This window comes from Artibeus jamaicensis, unplaced genomic scaffold (assembly GCF_021234435.1).
Source record: "Artibeus jamaicensis isolate MK-2021 breed Jamaican fruit bat unplaced genomic scaffold, CSHL_Jam_final contig_65, whole genome shotgun sequence".
In the NCBI taxonomy this organism is placed as follows: domain Eukaryota; kingdom Metazoa; phylum Chordata; class Mammalia; order Chiroptera; family Phyllostomidae; genus Artibeus; species Artibeus jamaicensis.
The window spans coordinates 4,040,364-4,054,712 of record NW_026521913.1 but is presented as its reverse complement, the minus strand read 5'-3'; the positions used below and the strand labels follow the sequence as shown (position 1 = coordinate 4,054,712).

The window sequence follows — 14,349 nt, the reverse complement described above, 5'->3', positions numbered from 1 at the left end:
TGTTAAATTGGAACTTCTAAAGGTCTCTGATATTTTATATATTTGTTAGTTAATTTTGTTACTCTTTATTTTTTTAAGTAATTTTACACTTAAAAACACTTTATATTTCTAAAAATATAATTTTATTAGTTTGAATTTACTTTATTTACATTAATGAGATTTTATTGAGTATAAAGGTATCCTGGAGCAATAAACAAAACTTTTGATTTGACTTAGGTTTGCTGGAATAATAGCTACAAGGATAGGTAGTATGTATCAACCTTTTCCTGACATATTATTAAGGACAATTCTTACTATCATTACTATACAGATTTAGGGTGATCAAATGTAGAATCTATCATATAGTGTTAATGCCAATGAGTAATATATAATGGTTTCCTATAAAGTTTCATGAGAATGTACAAGCCAGAGATTAGTCAAAGTTTAATTAAAAAAGAAGGTATTATAACTTTATCCAGCCATCAGTGGCTATGAGACTTCAGATACTGCCCCAAAATAATATATTGGCAATTATTTTTCTTTCTTTTACAGCTGTAAATCCAATAATTATTTTCACTAAGCTGCAGGCTGAGCCCACTTACATCTAAATAAGGAAAGTAGAAATATGTAGAAGGTAACAGATGGTTGGCGTTTCGGTTATGAGGTTTAACACATGTGCATTGAACTTGTTTCACAGCTTTAAAAAGGGTAAGATGATAGCATGGGAGGCTGATCCAGACAGGAAAAAGACTACCTGAGAGGCCAGAAACTAGAGTTTTGTTTGATATCTCTTTTTGAAGTTAAAGGTGTAAAGATAAAGATTTTTAAATGCTATCAGCAAAACATATGAGTTATCTATGTATATATAGCTATAAGTGTTTAATAAGCACATGCTACATGAAATAAAGCATAAAATGCAATATAACAGCAACTCAGTATATGTAGAAAATTGTATTTTTTTTAGCTAAACTGTTACCATATGATATAGTGTATAAGCTGACCTACAATTTTCAGTAGAGAAAATGTTCTTTTTGCCCTGGGGTCTGTCTCTAGAAGGAGACCTACTGTGGCCTCCAGAATCTTCCTTAGACTAACTGGAGTGTTTTGTCTTCTCCCAGACACAGCAGTCACTCAATAAATGTGTGGATTGATAGAAAAAGTTTTTTAAAAATCAAGACCTTAAAACCAGGTGGCTACATGGTGAAGAATGAGTGACCAAAGTAGCTGAGTTGAAGCATTCTGGTTGAGTCTCTGGCTCCAACTGTCAACAGCAGTGCAGGCATTAACCTTCTAAAGTGGAGAGCCAGCCAATTTCATTTTCCTAAAACAGTGATTCCTGAGACAAGGGTGGTGGTAGAGTTGCTACCACCCCTACTTTGGGGACCAATGTCTGGAGACATTTTGGTTGTCACAAATGGGGGAGTGAGATAGTCTGGCATCTAGTGGGTAGAGGCCAGGAATGTCATCAAGTTCCTATGATACCCCTGTCCAAGACACGGAGTTTACAATCCAAAGTGTCACTAGTGCTCAGATAAGAAACCCTATTCTGGAGGAGTGCTGTGCAGATGACAGCAGGAAGAAGAGGCAGGCAATGTAAATTAAATGACAAACTCAGTAATCAAAAAAAAAGTGTAAAAGACTAGCTCTGTCAATTTAACCAAGGAAATTAAAACATACACAGATATAACCAGGGAGAGGCAAATTAGTATAAGAGGCAAATGTTCACATTGAACTAGATTAAAATTGCTGATATTGAACTGTTTTTCCAAAAGCAGTGGGATGGGGTGATTTTGTATGGTTCAGACTTAAAATTTTCTGCATTTATATTTTAAAAATTAATTTAAGAAGTAAAATGTGGAGCGATCTGCTTAGTTCAGCATCAGTATGAAAAACATCTGAGACTGATTTCGTCCGAAAGCCCAATTAAATAAGTAATGTAAGTTTGCACCCACAAAGCCGAAAGCACTGAAGCATGCATGAATGGAGGGAGGGAGGGACTCAGGGTGCTTCTCTTTCTCCCATGCCTGCCACTCAGGTAGCTCAGAGGAAGAAGAATGGTGAGAAAATGGCTTCTGTGGTGAAGAATTTGGCACACGGGCACAGATCATTGCTTCAAATGTCTGGAGCCACATCTGTGAGGAGAAAGGGATCAGGGTGTCTTACTGCCAGAGCAGGGACTGTCATAAGACTAGCTCACCATCAGAGACATTTTCTAACCCAGTGCCCTGTTAAGGCATGGAGGGTGATACATTTGAGGTTTGTATGCCTCTTAAATGCTTATTCATCCAAAGCTATTTGCCCTGGCTGTCTCACAGGTAGCCTGGCAAGAGGGACATCTCTTTTAGAGCTTTAGCCCTGGCCTTGCATTTAAGTCACTAGATCCTTAAGTCAGTGACCACATGGACTTTTCAGGCTTGAGCTTCTTATTTTGTGAACTAAGGTCATTGTTGTTCTTTTGGGGGCTTTGGAAAGGTAAAGACAGTTAGGCCTTCAGTAGGTGTGGTGCAGGCACTGCAGATGGGATTTATTGTTTGAAATATCACTGTTGACCTGCAAGACCACCTTTTCCTATTTAAAAGTCTATGAAGTTTTTTTAAAAATTCACATTTTTCTTTAGGCAGAGAAGAGATGAGAGACAGCAGTATTTCAAGTGCTAAATAGTACTGGGAGAAGGTGGTGCTTTAACTCCCATTTGTAAAGAAGTGATTTTCAGTGTAAGAGATTTGAAATCTTGACTGTAGTTTATGATCCATAAAGGATAGTTTGCATACAAGGAAATAATGTCAAGTTTTGTTTCTGTGAGAGAGTATTCTCCTTGTGGGGAATAATCTCTTGTCTGTTAATTTCTTTTCAATCCATAGCAATAAGTGGTTGTGTGTTAATTGCAGATTGTTTAGCTATTAATGCTATTTACTGGAACACATTTTAGAGAGAATATTGTTTTCTATAGAAATCATAAAGTATAGTTTTTGTTCTTCCATGGAAAAACATTCTTTCCTGTGTTTTCTAAAGGAAAACCCATATGGACTAGAGAAATTTTAGCAGAAAAGAACTTTTTACTAATAAGATATCAAAATAGAACACCTTTTTTCAGCACTAGAGTCTTGTGTTGAACGTGTTCAGCATGGTCCTGTTACCAAGAACCAGTGCCTTCGTGCCTTCTCCTTGGTCCCCACGGAGCACTGACTGTCCCACTGCAGGAGCCATGTGCTCTTCTTCCCTGGCCTTATTCTGCATATCTGTGCCCTGCTCCTAAGAGGTCACTGCTGGAAGGCAGGGGCCATGCTTTATTATGCCTCAGACTCCTCCCAGCAGCTAACATAGTACCTTCAACCTAGTTAGCACTTGAGAAATTTGTCATCTTATTGTTGTGTTTTTTAATGAAATTATCAGAGTTACTTGGCTTTCATTTCACACTTTTTTAATGAGTAGATTTTAAGTTTATTTTAAGTTTTAATTTTCAGTTGATCTTTACTAAATATTTTAGTAAGATCATGATTAAAATGAGTCTGTAATATAAAAGCAATGATATATGAGGCTCTAGAATTTACAAAATGCTTTCAGGTTGGTCTCCTGTTCCCTAAGAAGTAGTAGTAATTCTGTTGTCCAACCAAAAACTAAAAAACAACAAAAAAAACTATCTGTTGCGACTGCTTTATGTAACTCATCCAGATCTCCATCCCACATTGGTGAGTGGTCTGTAGACTCCCATAATTGAATCATCACTGGATTTTTTTAAAATACAAAACATGGACATGTTAAAAGCTTCAATGATGCTCTTATCTGCAGATGAAACATTTTATTTTCAAGGAACCAAACTAAAGCATATGCATTTTGTGTTAGCCTATAAATGAAAAGAATGAATAATAATGATATTCCTAAGTGTATTACTTTCCTGGTGTGATAACACTCCAGAAGACATGGGAAGTTCCAACAGAAATAGTTTTCCCCTCTAACTTATTTCTGGTCATAGGCTGGGAATCAGCCCAGCAGAACTCAGCACCACTTAGCAGGCTCACTTTCACCCAAACTTGAGGAACAGGTTTCCCAGGTGAGAAGGAAACACTTTTAAATGCAGTGAGGGCTAGCCTTAGCAGCACCAGAAGCTCTAAGTCTTTCAGCAGAGGTGAGGCTGGTGTGGGTTTTCTAGAGGTCCCTTTGAGGGAAAAATAGGAATCTTGATTTCTTTTTGTAGTCTTCGGAAATTTCTCAGTGTTTTTCCATAAAATATATATAACCATGACCTTCCCACGCCATGCCTGCATACACACTGTTTCTTTCTAGCAGTTTCATAAGAAGAATGTTGAGGTGGGAGGCTCATTTTTATTTTGAGGATAGCATTTTATGACCCAATTTCCTCATGTGATAATTCTGTGAGAGTAAGAGTTATGTGTATATGTTGGAAGCGCATCTCTAAGTCATAATAGTCATTTAATGATTTCACTTGAAAGTATAACTTTAATAAGTATTACTTGCATTTTAAAATGTTTACACAAAGTGAATGAGATGAAAGAATACTGGTAATTTGCACTTTAGAGGTAGGTAACATCCTTAAAACGGTGCTGTGCTTCATATTTGAGACTGGTCATTCATGAATGTTAAATGGTGCTCTATTGCCTCTGAGTTAATGTTTTCTCATCCAGTAAGGAGAAGGAGCACACTTGGGTTTGTGTCCAGACCTTGGAGCAGTTTCTGGCCTTGACTGATCTCCTACCCCATGTCTGAAAAATAAAAAGATTAGATATGACCTCAGATCTTCCCTCTCTGTTTTCATGGTTCCAAAGGAACAAATTCAGTACCCTTGTTACCCAAATTTAATAAAGATGTATTTTCCCAAATAAATTTCTGCTTCATTCTAAGGTAACATAACTGTGTAGCTGGATTCCAGCATGGAAGCGAGATGATTATTCTGTTTGGCATCATGGGTGATGTTGATTAAACCTAAGTGTATTAAGGCTATGGCTTTATCCAAGAATTTCTTTTTAATATTGTAAGAAGAATCTATTTCTAGCAAGTGTATTCCCAAGTTGTACTGGGAACAGTATGGCTGCCTGTCTCTTGTATACCTGTTTTAATTATATGTGTGCATATTTCAATCATTGCAGTAATTCCTACCTTAATGGTATTGCTTTCATGAATTATGCATTTCTATTAATCTTGGTATCTATGAATGCACTGAGTCAGCTTTTACTTCTGCTCCAAAACATTGTAAAAGCTGTAGAGGAGAGGAGTACTACAGAGTATGGAGACTTGATTAGGTTTATCCTCTTCTGATACAAGCAGTTTTGGTTGCCTCAGAAAAAGCAGTTTTTAGTATCCTCCTATTCCATCCTACCTACTCTGCTCCCTAGTCCCTTGTAAATTCTTGGGATGCACAAATGCCATTCTGTGTAGACCTGTTTCTGAGCTTTGGCCATCATGTTTGGTCCTCTTTCAGAGTGTTGCATGGATGTCCTGTCTTCTGAGAACACTTTATACACACAAGTCTAATGCAGCCTCTATGCTCCCAACTGTCATTACTTGCCAGTGGCAACTCATTGAAGCCCTCATTCACTAAAAGCTCATTGTGAGGAGTTAATAACTACTCTAGAGCATCTGTATCAACCTCATTAAGCCAGCCCATTGTACAAACTTCAGTGTTGTGGATTTGAGGCTAATCATGGTCACAACTAAGGCAGCCATTACATACTCAGACCACAACATCTTAAAGGCATGTTTGGTAAGGTTGGTAAGTCACTTCTTCCTCCAGCCCTCCAACATTTTCCTTCATCTTGCGGATCATAAATGTGCCAGGATTTCTTGATGGATTTGCACTCCCCTCAGTCTCCCCATTTCAGGAAACACATGTAAAAGCAGCCCATTGTGATCTGTGGGCTGGAAGCAGGATGTTATGTTGGTCAGAGTAAAGGGAGCTTTATATCTTGATCACATTTGCTGAGGGCTTGAGGCTGAGGGAATGACCTGACTCATGTGGTGATGGGTAAGTTCTTTCCCAGAGCCCCTGATCTCTGAGTACCCTTAGCATCCTCACTCCAAAGATGTTTTGAGAAAAGATTGCTCTGGGGTTTGGATGTCACATCATTGGCTCAGGCTTTCTTACCACCAAAGAAACAATAGGTATATCCCTTTTAAACTTCCATGTTCTCCCTAAGATCAGGAATAGCACAAGGATGTCCATTCCCACTGCTTCCATTCAATGAACAGTATAGCAGATATTCTAACCAGGGCCATTAGGTAAGAAAATAATTTAAAAGGCATCCATGCTGGAAGTAAAGAAAAGCTATCTGTATTTATAGAAAACATGATCTTGTATACAGAAAACCCTAAGACATAGGTGGCAAACACAAAGCCCGTCGGCCCAGCACCTTGTTTCTACCCAGTGGCAGCTCCAAACTCTTGCTTAATTGTTAAGGAGTAGTTATATTTATATAGTCCTAAAATTACATTCAGCGCTTTGAAGGCAACCATGAGGCTGATGTAGCCCCTGGTGAAAATGAGTTTGACACCCCTATCCTAAAAAATACACACACACACACACACACACACATACATACACACACTAATAGAATGAATAAATGAATTTAGTAATGCTGTAGGATAATAAATCTGCATACAAAAATAAATTATATTTCTTTTTTTCATTTTTTATGTTTTATTTTTAATACACTTTTTATTGTTGTTCAAGTACAGTTTTTCTGCTTTTCCAGCCCACCCCTCCCCACCACCCCAGCCTTCCCCACCTCCTTGCCCTGTTTCAACCCCACCCCATCCCTTACCATATTGTGCATGTGTCCTTTATTGTTCCTGTAAACCCTTCATCCTTTTCCCCCATTATCCCCTCCTCTGTCCCCTCTGGTCACTGTCAGCCTATTAAAAAAAATGAGGAAAGCACTTGAACAGACACTTCTCCAAGGAGGATATACAGAGGGTCCAGAGATACATGAAAAGATGATCAGTATCGCTAGCTATCAGAGAGATGCAAATTAAAACTACAATGAGATACCACTTCACACTGGTCAGAATGGCCATCATAAACAAATCAACAAACAACAATTGTTGGATAGGTTATGGAGGAAAGGGAACCCTAGTGCACTGTTGGCAGATTGCAGACTGGTGCAACCACTATGGAAAACTGTATGGAATTTCCTCAGAAAACTAAAAATGGAACTGCCTTTTGACCCGGCAATTCCACTGCTAGGATTATATCCTAAGAACCCTGAAACACCAATCCAAAAGAACCTATGCACCCCAATGTTCATAGCATAATTTATAATAGCCAAGTGCTAGAATCAACCTAAGTGCCCATCAGTAAATGAATGGATAAAGAAAATATGGTACATTTACACAATGGAATTCTCCACAGCAGAAAGAAAGAAGAAGCTCCTACTCTGCAACAGTATGGATGGAACTGGAGAGCATGCTAAGTGAAATAAGCCAGGCAGTGAGGGACAAATACCATATGATCTCACCTTTAACTGGAACCTAATCAACAAAACAAACAAGCAAGCAAAATATAACCAATTACATTTCTATATACCACATTAAACAACTTGAAAATTAAATTAGGAAAACAGTTCCATTTACAGCAGCACAAAAAGAACAAAATTTTATGAATAAACACAGCCCAGAAAATGTAAGATGTATACATCGAATATTACAAAATGTACTAAAAGTTTTTTTTAAAGACCTAAATAAGTGGGAATATATCTCATATTCATTTTGATTAGAATACTATTTTGTTAAGATGGCCATAGTACCCAAATTTATCTACGAATTTAGCACAGTTTCTATCAAAATCCCAGTGGACTTTCTTACAGAAATGAAAACGCTAATCATAAAATTTATACATAATTTTAAGGGACCTTCCAAAACCAAAACAATCTCAAAAAAGAATAAAGTTAGAGGATTTACAGTTCCCTACTTCAAAATTTACTCCAAAGTTTCAGTAATCTAAACAGTATGGTACTGGTGAAAGGTTAGACATATATATAGAGAGAGAGATCAGTGGAGTCCAGAAATAAACCCATATACCTGTGGACAATTGATTTTCAATAAGGATGCCAAGAGATTCAGTAGGGGAAGAATAGTCTCTTTAGCAAGTCGTGCTGGGAAAACTGGATATCCACATACAAAAGGATGAAATTAGACTCCTGCCTCACACCATATATAAAAATGAGCTCAAATGGATTAAGGACCTAAATATAAGGCTAACACTTAAAATTCATTTTAAAAAGAGATAGTAAATTATGATCTCAGACTTTCCAGTGAATTCTTAGGTATGACGACAAAAACACAAGCAGCAAAAGAAAAATAATGGGTGAATTGTGTTTCATAAAAATTAAAGTCTTTTGTGCATCAAAAAACACTAAAGGCAACTCACAAAATAGTAGAAAATATTTGCAAATCATATATCCGTTAAGGGTCTAGGGCCAAAGAACACAAAAAGTCTTACAACTCAACAGGAAAAAAAACCCAGCCCATCTAAAAAATGGTGAAGGATTTAGTCATCTCCAAAGAAGATATAATAATAGGCAATAAGCACATGAAAAGATGTTTTTCATTATTAGTCACCAGGGAAATGCAAATCAAAGCCACAGCAAGATACCATTTCACACTCACTAGGGTAGCTATTATACTATTTTCTTTTCAAATGATGGGAAATAACAAATGATGAGGAAGTGAAGAAATTGGAACCCTTGTATACAACTGGTAAAAAAATTAAATGGCAAAGCTGCTACAGAAAGATTGGTAGTTCCTCAAAAGTTAAACACAACTTGTAGGTTGTGTTTAACTTGGGTTAACTTTGGCTGCTGTAGCTCCAAAGGTTGGAGTGTCATCCTGTAACCAAAAGGCTGCAGGTTCAGTTCCTGGTCAGTGTACATACTTAGGTTGCAGGTTTAGTTTCCAGTGCAGGTACATAGGACTCCTAGTCAGGGCATGTACAGGAGGCAATCAGTTGATGCTTCTCTCTCGCATTAATGTTTCTCTCCTTTTCTTTCTCTAAAAGAGCAATGGAAAATGTCCTCAGGTGAGGATAAAACATTTTTTTAACAGTTAAACATAAAATTACCATATTAACCAGCAGTTTCACTTCTAGGTATATATGCAGAGGAACTGACAACAGGTATTCAAACAAAAATCTGTACACAGATTTTCATGGTAGCACTAATGAAAATCACAGAAGTCACTAAAAGGTGGAAACAACCCAAGTGTTCACTCATTGGTAAAAAGGTAAATAAAATGTGGTCTAGCCATATGATGGAATATTATTTTGTCATAAAAGGGAATAAGGTATTGCCACATGCTGCAACATGGATGAACCTTGAAAACATGCCAAGCGAAAGAATTGAGGGGGAAAAAAAGCTCACCTGCTATACTTACTGTATGAGCCATATTCTTCAGTGTCCATGATGGGCATGTTCATAGAGACAGAAAGCAGATTAGGTTGCCTGATGGAGGGGGAATGGAGAATGACTGCTAATGAGTAGAGGGTTTCAATTTGAGTTGATGAAAATAGTCTCAAATTGAATAGTGATGATAGTGCACAATTCTCTGAACAGACTAAAAACTGAGTTGTACCCTTTAAAGGGTGAATTTATTATATGTAGATTATGTCTCAGTGAAGCTCTTACAAACAAAAAGAGTGGTTAAGATAACCTGGTGATACAACTCCAATATAAATTAAATTCATATAGTTAATCAGTCTCCCACTTTTCCTGAGCAGTCTTCATCAATATAAAGGCAAGGAGAGTTTTTCTTTATAGAGGTGTAGGATCAAGTGTAAAAGAATCATAAAAAATATGGGCTTGAGAGTTACGAAGAACTCTCAAGTTCTTGGCCATCTGCCTGGTGGTTCCCTCTTTCCTGAAATCCTGGTGCACACTCTCAGAATAGCTCCTGTAACTGTCAGAAGTTTATTTTTTTTGTGATGAGAAGCACTACAGCAATTGCGTTTCCCCAGTCTTGGAACCAACTCATCTATCATGTCATATTTCTTCTGGACTTGATAACATAGTTATACTGAGAGAAGTCACATTTTTCTGGCATTTATAAAAATCTGCTTTTTCTCCAGATTACACGTAGGTAATGTAAAGGACATCAGCAGGGATCTTGAGAGTAATTTTTAGCTTTGTCCTGCTATATTTTTATTTCCAGTGACTTTTCTGCAAGTGCAATGTTCGTGACATGATCTGCTGTGCTTTTTTAAAAAGCCCATATTTTAAAGGCTTTGTTTTTATCAATGAAAAATGCTACCTGAACCAATGTAGAGTATGGAAGAGTCCAGGTATCCTCTTGTGGTATGTAAAGGATGTCTTTGTGCATGTGAGGGAACTGAGACTCTCTGGCAGAAGCAAGAAGAAACAAGCCTTGAGACTTTAAGGGCTCTTCAGATCTGTGCTTCTGCTTAACTAAAACCTTTGGTCACTGAGCATTTCTGAGCTTTACCAGTAAGGCCATAAATCATACCTAGAAATGTGCTCTCTAGGTACTGCAGAATTATGGCTGCCTTTTGAATTGTTAAAGAAAACTTAAATTGTATCTAGGTTTAGTGTTAAAAATACCACTTTCTATTCAAAGTTTTTGATAGTTAGTAATTCCACGTGGGTGTGGAATGAGTCACACCTTTTTATTAACCAGATTAATGGGATAAGCAGATCTGAATGTTACCCCTATGACCAAACAAGAGCTTCATATAGAATTTTCTAGATAAAAGACAGGTATCTTATCTGAAAAAAATGATTAAATTACTAATTGTGTAGCATTTTGGTTTTCTTAAAAACTTGAAGGAGGAGTTCAGTGATTTTGTATGCATAGATTTTAATTTCTTAACAATTTTCTTTGGCCTCCTGGAAGGTCTGAATGACTTTAGGTGGAATAACCGGATCTGTTTGCTCCTGAGGAGCAGGCCTGAGTTCCCTAAGAAAAGCCTGGGAGACAGATGGCTGGCTATTATGTTACAACCATCATCTGCTGGGCCATGAGCAAATATTAAGTGAATAATATATGTGTAATTGGTGTGAAAGTACAGTTGCAACATTTCTAATTGTGTTTGAAGGATGGGGACTTCTTGAACATTTGTGTTTCATAGAATACTATTTTGAAATGCTCTTTGTTTACTGGTTTAATCCATTTTAAACTATTTTAAAGTGAACATTTTGCCTCATTTTTGACACCACAGTGTGATATTTTGAATTGAAATGGTCTGTAATGGCCCTTTTTTTTATTTTCCATAACAACACGAGCACTAAATTATAGCTGTGCAATTATGTAAACAATGGAAATGCTTCAGGAATGAACCCTTCCTTTTAAAATTCTCATTTTGTGTAATTGTTGGAAGGTTTGGAACCATAATAAACAAAATTATTTTACACATTTATCGTTCTAAAGGTCAATTATACGAGGACTAAAGAAACCACACTATGCAAAATGAATAAACCAATTTCTGTTGCCATCACCATATGTTTTTTCTTATCACTTACGGTTTTTCCAGTTACTGTGTACATAGCATTCAATTAAAGCGATTCATTTACCAGGCCGAATGTGGTTTGTGTTTATAGAACTGTGCTTTGGAGGAGAGGAAACAACACGCCTCTATTTGAATTACCTGATTTTTTGTAAGATGAGTGATAAGAGACAGATGTTCTCACCAGTTACTTTCTCATAAACCTGAAATCTTTCGATAAGCTGAAAATTCACAATTATCATCTTACAGTCTAGTTTTCACACTCAGTATGTAGCATGCGTGTGGATTTTCAGCAAAAAACAAGAGAAAAATACTATTTTTGTGGTCTGTTTACTATATGACAGCATTTTGAAAAATGAGTTTTATTTCCCTTGAAAAGCTTGTGAGTTTTGTCTGTGTTTTAAACTGATGAATTTTCAAGAGTAAACCATTCCTGTTTTTCATTGAGCTTATTGCTTAGTGATTTATTTTTTAGTCTGCTTAGAGTGTGAAAAATAAACTAATTTTTTTGCTACTGGAATCACTTGTATAGGGTAAATAGAAGAAGAATGGAACCTAGGAAATACATAAAGATCATTTTCCTGTTTTTCTTTCACGTACTGTAAACATTATGGCTAATTGTTGTAATGCTTTGCTAAGGATATTACTTGAAAGCATTAATGTCTACAGTTTTTTAAGTTCTGGGATAATGTAATCTAAGACACTATTTGTGCCAACTTTGAAATGTTTTTGAGTGTTCTTTCTGAATGTCGTCAAAACAATAGTTCATAGAATTTTGCAAAGTAAATTCTAGAAAGTAAAATCTTTCATAGTCCTATTAAAAAATTTTTTTTTACTTGTCACTTGTATGGCCCTTTTTATTGTACAGAGGCATGTGTTCACTTCTATTATATCATTAGATAACAGCTCTGTAAAAGGAAATCATCCCATTTTATGGGAGAGAAATGTGAAGCTCTAGGCATGACACAATCTACTCAAGGATCACATATACTAACCCTTGAACTCACGCCTCGTGGTCTTTGTTCTAGAGAGACATTTCCCACTGGTGGTCACAATGGAGGTGATACTGAATAGCCTCAAATCGTGCAGTGGGAATAAGGGCCTCCTTCCAGTCCTTTGACTCTTCTGGGTATTTTTTGCTTACAACACAGGATACTGGTTTTCCAGAATAATTTTATTTAGGTTCAAAAAAGTACTTTGAAAATGGGCAAATAATACTCACTTTGGATGTGGACATGACAATAGCATGAGGTTATACGTGAATACTAGGCATTTGGGAAGCAGTGTTCTGTGCTATCTATATGTACAGTCCTGGCGACTGGGAAGAAAATTTCAGAGTCTCGAGATTTTTATTTTTCCAAAGATTCCATTTATAGCTATGATCTTGATGTATTAAGGGGAAGGTGAAAGGAGTCTACTAGAAGTGAGTGGAACATTTTTTTGGATGTCCCTCTGTTGAGAATATACAGCTCTCTTGAGTACCACAAAGTTATTCCTAATTTTAAAATGTTAACCACAAAGGTGAAATCTTTGGGTTACTCCATTTCAGTGTAGATAAGCAAAATAAGCAGGCACATGGCCATAATTTGGCGGACTGGCCATATATTTTTCTGTTTAACCCACACATTAACTTACTCCAATCCTGTCTAACTGACCTCTGCAGCACAGGCTCTGCTTCTTTTTGGGGCTCTGTCTTATGTGGGTGGCAGGATACGGTAGGCTAGCCATCTGTTATTTTGCTCTGTCTTTCTAGTCTTCTTGCCCATAGAAACAGGTTCCATTGAAGTGACTGGCCAGGGTCCAGGGGTACGGGGAACTGTGTGACTTTACCTTGGCTACATGCATTTCTGCTGTCTTTAGCATCAATGCCAACTTAGTAATTTTTTGTGAATGCCCCATTTACAGATCATTTGCCTGTGTACATATGAATGTTATAAAACAGAATGGATTTCTTTTACAAATTTTGGTGTTAGCTTATTAAAGGATTTCATTCGTAATTACCATAAACTTATCCCAGAAAAAACATTTTTAAATTAAAATTCTAAATTCCAGTTGTGAAAATGGCTTGTTTGATTTAAGTATGGGCTAAAGATACTAAAAATCTGTAGTGTTCAAGGCTTAGTTCCTATCTCAACAGATGGAATTAACACTATAAACATAATAAAGTTAACATCATGGTTGTTTGCATTATTAATCTTCAAATGCATGGCATTCTGCTACCTTGCTAGCCAGGTTTGCACGAATCCTTTCATTGTAGCATATGTCAACAGAAATGTGCTTCCATCTGCTGCTGGATAGCTTGATGCTTGATATTCTGAGACAAGGCCCAGCACAATGCGTACCTCTGTGAGTAATTACAGGTGTGTGGTGGGGAGCCAGGGCATTAATCAGAGGCTTAATTATGAAGAAGGTGGATCTTTTGTTCCTCTTGGAGCATGAGTTTACCACACAGTTTTTAAACTGCAGCATCCATCTGCTAAGCCCCTTAGAATGTTTGCCTTGGCTGATATGGACCCTAAAGTGTATCAAAGGATGTGATTAAAGCAGGTTTAAACATTAACTTGGAAGAAGTGGTTCAGGTTTTTCTTTCCTTCCTTCCTTCATTTTATCTGTATATTTATTTTTCTGTAGAGGTGAAAGTCTGCTAAAATTCTAAAATTTTAAATTAGGACTTGCTGAACTATTTACTGTATATGAGCTGTAATAGAGTAAGCATTGGACAGTTGATTTAAGCATATAAACAGCGAAATTTGTAGAAACAAAATGAGTCCAGTATATAAGGAAAACAAAAATTGTCTTTTTATGAGCAAAAAATTCTCTTTTTAGATAAGAAGTGAGGTTATTTTTATTACAGAAGACTTATGTTAGAATTCAGCATATTGCTACTACTTTGCTCTAATCAAATT

The 14,349-nt window shown here is 36.7% G+C and overlaps 1 protein-coding gene across 2 annotated transcripts in view; it reads left to right on the top strand.

The window, feature by feature from the left end:
• The window catches only part of RALGAPA2 (Ral GTPase activating protein catalytic subunit alpha 2), a 431,148-nt gene that overhangs the window by 222,433 nt on the left and 194,366 nt on the right, over positions 1 to 14,349 (top strand). The gene's annotated exons all lie outside the window — the stretch shown is intronic.